Below are 7,232 nucleotides of genomic sequence, written 5' to 3'. Positions count from 1 at the left end.
TGTTGCAGCTTTGTCTCAATGTTGTATAGCAGTGGTTCTCAACCTTCCTGCTGCCATGACCCTTTCATATGGCTCCTCATGTTGTGGTAATCCCCCAGCCATAAAATTATTTTCGTTGCTATTTCATCACTGTAATTTTGCTACTTTTATGCATTAGGTGGCCCCTGTGAAAGGGTCGTTTGACCCCCCCCAAAGGGGTCACAACCCACAGGTTGAGAACCACAGTTGCACAGCCTTGTGTAAGTGGTCTCTCTTTCTCCCCTTCGTGAAGGAGCAACCCCAGCCGATATGAAGTCTCCTCTTTTGAGGTGGTTCTTAGGAAGTGCACATCGGGTGGGTGGGTGATGTATGGTTCATGATTGGTAGGTAAACTTTCTTACACTTTGGGAATTGGTCTCTGAGATTTGTTTGATTGGTATTTCTTCTTATATTAGTGGACTCATACAATAGTTTTCCTTTTGTGATTGATTTTTTTCACTAAACCTATGGTTTCCTGGTCCTTCCATGCCATGCGGTATTTTACGATACCAGTTTTTTAGGGATGTTAGTATTTTGCTGTATGCATGTTCCATAGTTTGTTTATCCATTCTTCAACTGTTGAGCATTTGGGCTTCTTCCAGTCTCCTGCCATTGTGAACTGCTGCTGTGAACATGGGAGAGCATCCATCCACTCGTGTCGGCTCTTATTTCTTTGGGGTAGATGCCTAAGAGTGGTATTTCTGGATCAATGTCCAGCTCCTTTAAGTGTTGCCATATTGTTTCCCATAGTCACAATCCCAGCCTTAAGACATTCTTTTCATCTGGAAATGATGCCACTCCTTGAGGTCCCCTTTAAGCCTAACGATAGATTGGCCTACAGAATAAAGACTCTGAGGAAAGTGTTCCTTAGAACTATCAACTATCTGAGACCAAATAGGTAATGTTTGCCTAAAATCAAGGAGGGCAGAGAATTCCCTCATAAAAACTTATAATCCAGGATAAAGTATAGGTATCTGCTTCTGTAGCCCTGTGATTTGATCTTGTTTCCTTCCCAGTGGGCGGTATCACCCACTTAGGGAAACACTAAAATAAATAATAACACCCTGAGTGTCCTTGAATTAACTTACTGTCTGTGGCCACAAGCAAAGCTAAGAGGCCAAGGAGGAAAGGGAAGCTACATCAATGGAAACAGACCACACAGAAAGGAAATAATGAGAATACTGACACATTGTGGAAACTGTAACCATCAGCATGGGAAAAGATGCATAAAAATTGTTGAAGGGGAACCAGATTTATTGCAACTCAATGTAAAAAAAAAATCCTTACGACTGGACCAGTGGACAACATCATGGTAAAGGGAGAAAAATGTGGAAGCTGCCCAGGAATTCGTTTTGCTTGGAACCACAATCACTGGTCATGGAAGCAGCAGCCAAGACCTCTTTAAAGTACTGAAGAGCAAGGATGTTTTGTTGAGGATTATTAAAGTATGCCTGATCCAAGCCATGGTATTTTCAAGCACCTTATATACTTGTGAACGTTGGGCGTGGACTAAGGAAGGCTGCAGAAGAACTGATATGTTTGAGTTAAGATAGTGAAGATAGCATGCCCCACTGACCCATAGTGCTACAGAGGAAACACTGGAGACACAGTGAGGGAACTATGCCCCGTCTGACCATGCCTCCCACCCCCGTCACACACACCAGGGCAAAACAGAAGGGAGTGCAACAGAGCCGCAAGGGGAGCAAAGCAATAAATTCCCTGAGGAACCCTGAAAATAGACTTTGAGGGAAGGGCATGGCACCTTATCAGATTGGATCTGAAATCATTCCTAAAGGTCAACAGACAGACCTAGAACTATTTATAGGCTCCCCCCTCCCCAATGTCTATATAAGATAGGCAGGATAAACAATCCTGAGGAGAAAACCAATGGAACCAATGGTTCAGGGGTTGGGCTGGGGGACATGGGAGAGAAGGAGGTGGGGGAAGGGAAGGGGGAAGCCAACAAACTCAGGGACAAGGAAACAACAAGTGATCTAAAAGCAATGGCAAGGAGGGCATAGAATGCCTGGTGGGGTTCAGTCAAGTGCAATGTAGCCAAGAGGAATTACTGAAAGCCAAATGAAGGTCCAACATGATAGTGGGACAAAATGAAAGTAAAAGGAAATAGAGGGAAGAATTAGGGAAAGGACATTTATAAGGGCATAAATACAGGTATGTACATATGTAAATATATGTAATGATAGGGACATAGATCTATGTGCATATATTTATATGTTAAGTATCAAGGTAGCAGACATACATTGGGCCTCTACTCAAATACTCCCTCAATGCAAGAACACTTTGGTCTAATAACTTGACCTTCTGTGATGCTCACTTTCCTGACATGATTCTGAAGACAAAACAGGTGCTTAAACAAATGTGGTGGAGAAAACTGATGGTGCCTGGCTATCAAAAGATATAGCATCTGGGGTCTTAAAGGCTTGAAGATAAACAAGCAGCCATCTATCTGGGAAGCAACCAAGCCCTTCTGGAATAAGCACACCAGCCTATGTGATCATGAGGTGTCGATAGGATCAGGTATCAGGTATCAGAAGACCCCAAAACAATCATATGGATGTGAATAAGCAGGGGAGGGCAGAGTGGCGTCCCACAACCCACCTGTAGACATTGGGCATCCCCTCATAGAAGGTCTCAAGGAAGGGATGAGCCAGCCAGGGTTCAGTATGAATATTTCTCTAGTTCTTTAATGCTTCCTCCCCTCCATTATCATGACCCCAGTTCTATATTACAAATCCGGCTAGACCAGAGCATGCATGTACACTGGTAAAGATAAGAGCTCTCAACACAAAATCCAGGACAGAGAAATCCCTCAGGAACAATAATGCGAGTAGATACCATGAGGTAGGGAGAGAAAGGATAGCAATGATTGACTTATAACGCCCCCCCCATGGTGTAAGATATGAAAATAATTTATAATTTATCAAGGGTTCATGAAGGTGGGAGGGGGGAAATGAGGAACTGATACCAAGGACTCAAGTAGAAAGAAAAAACTTTGAAAACGATGACAACCTATGTACAATGTGTTTGATACAATAGCTATATGGCTTTTATAAGATCTGCAAGATGCCCCAATAAAATGATTTATAAATAAATAAACAGCTTGATGAAGAATATTGAAAGTATTGTGGATTTCCAGGAAAACAAACAAATCTTAGAAGAAAAACAGCCAGAATTCTCCGTAGAAGTAAGAATGGGTGCTCGCTTCGGCAGCACATATACTAAAATTGGAACGATACAGAGAAGATTAGCATGGCCCCTGCGCAAGGATGACACGCAAATTCGTGAAGCGTTCCATATTAACAAAAAAAAAAGTAAGAATGGAAAGACTTTGTGTCAAATACTTCTGACATTTTCTGAGCAGAGATCAGTCCCTGGAAAACGACGTCATGTTCACTAAAGGGAAAGTGCAAAAGCGGGCCCGTGTACCGATGCGGATTGACTCAGAGGCTGCCACCGTGTTCTCAGTCAGAGCAGCCAGCGGGAGGCTGGTGCAGGATTCCGCAGTGTTTCTGTCTGCTGTCTATCGATCACCGTGAATAGGCACCACCGAGCAGCAGCGGCAGCAAGAGCACCTTTATGATGTAACCTTTCACTTTGAAATGCCAGTGGGCACTTGTGTGTGTGTGTGTGTGTGTGTGTGTGTGTGATTTCTTTGTTTTCAGTCAACAGTGTTCAGAGAGTCCTCTGTTTCCCAGCTAAATGTCTGTCTGTCCTGCTGTACTACCTAGCGGCACATCAGGCATTTTGTGGAGGTGCTGGCCTGGGGGTGCAAACTGAGCTCGTTTTTAAGAGGCAAAATCGTTATGCATTGCCCGCACAATGTCGTGCTGGTTTCCCCTACCGACCCCTTGGCATCTTAAGAGAGAGAAAAGTGTCAGGAAAGCAGAGAGCTGGCAAAGTAGAGGGCAGGAGCTTCCCAAGGACTTACTTCTGCACACGGCTCTGGTGGTGTGCCCAGTAAAGCACCGGGGCCGCTACATGCACCCCTTTCTAAATCCCGAGAGTACACTGACAGCGTGCATGGCCATTCGATCATAGCCGATTTCTGGGACCCACTCTGAAAAGACAAATTATTTGCTAATATGTATCTTTTCTTATACTCTGTGATTATACATCCTTCAAGTGTTTATGCGTAGTTTTTCTTCTAAATGTGTGGTGCTCCTCTCTCTCCCTGGGAAAGAGATAAACAGATGATTATAGAATTCAAGGCTACGCCTGTCCCTCCCACTTCTCCATCTGCTGCAAGGACAGTGAGTCTGGGTGGTGCAGATCTGAACGTCTTCTGGCTTGATTGGCAGGCAATCCAACACGCATTCCTCGCCCCCACTCAGACCCATAATTGAGAAGCTTCTCTGCAGTGACACTTGGTGCAGTTTAATTATAATGCTCTTCAATCCAGAAAGCTATTTAAAGGATGGTGGAAGCTGTGCATTTTCAGTCCTTTCTCCTGCAAATGATTCAGAAATTTGTATGGGTAGCCGCTCCTCCATGGAAATGTGATAACGTGTGTGTGGTGCATGGGTTTTAACAACAATCTGTATTTCCTTCTTTATAGAATAACCGGTATTTTTAAATGTGTCGCTTTCCAAGAAAGACTGTCCGGAACAGCTACACCATTTCCAAATTCATTTCTACCGCAAAATTAGCGGCCAGCATGTTCAATGTTACAATAACCTGCCTTCTGTTTACAGCAAATATTTTTCCATTTGAAAAATAAAATTCTCGAGCCCAAAATGGGTTTGTGTTTTAATTCCGCATTGAAATGAAGAGTTGCTTTTTCTAGACATATTTTCTCCCCTTCCCTGGCAGTTACTGGCACCAACTTGCTCTTAATTATCTCCCATTCAACGCTAGTCATAACTGCCCACCCACTTCACACTCCGGCAGGCCCACTGTAATCACCCCAGCCCCCTCAGGCTGAATCATCATCTTCCACCCCCGTCCTTTTATACTGCCATTTCCTTTTGTCATTTAAGCACTCCTTTTAGAAGTACACTCTTGCTTTTCCAAGGCTCCCCCAACCCCCCTTTAATAGTCCACAAGAACTATGACTTGTGTTGAATTTTCTTTCATGGCTGTAGACAACTTGTGCTTAGTACGCCACCGACTACACAGGCACATAGGCATTAGCTTGCTTTTCGCTGATGCTTGTGTGGGAGTCCTGGTGCTGCGATGGTTAAGGGCTCAGCTGCTCACCATTGGCAGTTTAAACCCACCTAGCAGCTCTGCTCCCATGAAGAATACAGCCTAGAAAGATGGAGGGGTTAACTGTGAGCCAGGGTCAATGTGACCACTCTTACTAAGAGCAACAATTGTTAAGTACTTATGGGAAAAGGTGACCCCAGATGGCTTATGGCTCAAACAGCTCATGCTAAGCTGATAACCTGAAAGGTTGGTGGCTTGAACCCACCCCGGGGCACTGCGGAAGAGAAGTCTGGCAATCTGCTTCCATTAAGATTACCATCAAGAAACCCCTATAGAGAGTGTTTCCTCTGACTCTCATGGGGTCGCCTTGAGTCAGAATCAACTTCTTGGCAAGGGGGTTTGGTTTGGTGGGGGTTTAGAGAAGAGTGGACTTTAGAAACTAGAAATTCAGTACTTTCAATCAAATATATAAAGAATAAAACAGTCACATTCAGAAGTCTTCATTTTGGCAAGACAAAAGAAGTCTCAAGTCTGTGCATTGCAAACAGCTAACCTACAGTTGGACATTTCTGCTTATTTTCAACAGTCTAGACTCACTGATTTACTTATTTTTTTAATGTTGCAGTTAGGCCTTTTCAAATCATTAGGTCTCAAGTCTCTATATTTCCTTAGGTATTGTTCTGACCAACGGGTCCTACACAGTGCAGGAAGCCTGAAAGCAGGCTCGGGCTACAATTCTAGCTAGCTCTGACCGAGCAACAGAAACGTGCGAATACTGGCCCAAGCCATGAGGACTCCATCTCCATGTCCTGTCTACTGAGTGTAGTGATCTCCCTAGATTCTTCGGAGGCCTCCATGCCTGAAGATGAATTTCTTAATATGTTCAGGGCAAGCCATTCTTCATTAGCTCTCAAATCTATAGGCAGGTCCATATGTAACCTCAACAAACAAAGGAGGGATGAGGACGTCTTGTCAGGTGATTGCTGGTGGCCCTCCAGGGCTTCCTCTTGTAAAGACTTCTACAGTGAAGAGAGAAATGCACGCTTGAGGAGCACTGAGCTTTGTGGAGGATGGCTAGATGGTTGTTGGTTTTGATGTCAGGAAATGGTGTCATTGAATCACACATGTACAAAATGTTGAAACTGTATATTTTTTTGCCATCTCTATATATTTACTAAGGTGGCACTGTGGGCTAGACATTGGGCTACTAACCTCAATGTTGACAGTTCAAAGCCAGCAGGCACTCCTCAGAAGAAAGATGAAGCTGTCTGCTCCCATGAATATTTACTGTCTGAAAAACCCTACATATGAGTTGGAACTTGATGGCAGTTGGTTTGGGGTTTGTTGTATATGTTTACTGTCATGCTTGGGGGTGCAGGGGGTTACATGGTCATCTGGTAACTGCAAGGTCAAGCCCACTAGCCTCTCTGTGGAAGAAGATACAACATTCGGCTCCTGCAAAGAGTTACAGCCTCGGAAGCTCACAGGGCAGTTTTCTGAGTCGTAGAGAGGCACTGTGAGTTGGCACTGACTCGATGATAGTGGTTTAATGCTGTTCTTATTTTTTTACTAAGGTCACCATGAGTTGGAATCAAGTCATTGGCAGTGTTGGTTTTTTTTAATATGTTTACTATCATGAAAATCAACTAAATTTAAAAGGTTACCATACAAGAGGTAAGCACTGGTGGTACAGTAGTTAAGTACTTGGCTGTTGGCTGAAAGGCCACAGGTTCAAACCCATCAGCCTCTGTCCCAGAGAGAACGATACATCAGCACTTAGCGCTTCCACTAAGGTTGACCACCTGGGAACCTTGGGGGCAGTTCCACTCCGTCCTATTGAGTAGCTGCTGGTTGGAATCATCCCAATGGCAATGGGCTTTTCTGTATCAAAAAGTGAAATACAAAATAAGAAATATAAGAAAATTTAACATGTAGTTTTTTTATAAGAGAGATTTCTATGTAACGGTTTAGTGTACATCAAGAATACGTCCCAACCCAGTGTAACGTGTAGTTTCTTTGAAGATTTGGGTACGGACCATCAGTACACA

At 43.8% G+C, this 7,232-nt stretch overlaps 1 non-coding gene across 1 annotated transcript; it reads left to right on the top strand.

The window, feature by feature from the left end:
- The first annotated feature begins 3,233 nt into the window (after window positions 1-3,233).
- LOC142425077 (U6 spliceosomal RNA) lies at window positions 3,234-3,340 on the top strand. The gene has a single exon (XR_012779453.1). It is a non-coding gene; the product is annotated as a U6 spliceosomal RNA (small nuclear RNA).
- Window positions 3,341-7,232: the final 3,892 nt, after the last annotated feature.

The sequence above is a fragment of the Tenrec ecaudatus genome, chromosome 13 (assembly GCF_050624435.1).
Source record: "Tenrec ecaudatus isolate mTenEca1 chromosome 13, mTenEca1.hap1, whole genome shotgun sequence".
Lineage (NCBI taxonomy): Eukaryota > Metazoa > Chordata > Mammalia > Afrosoricida > Tenrecidae > Tenrec > Tenrec ecaudatus.
The sequence above is the reverse complement of the archived record's forward strand: the minus strand, read 5'-3'. Positions and strand labels throughout refer to the sequence as shown.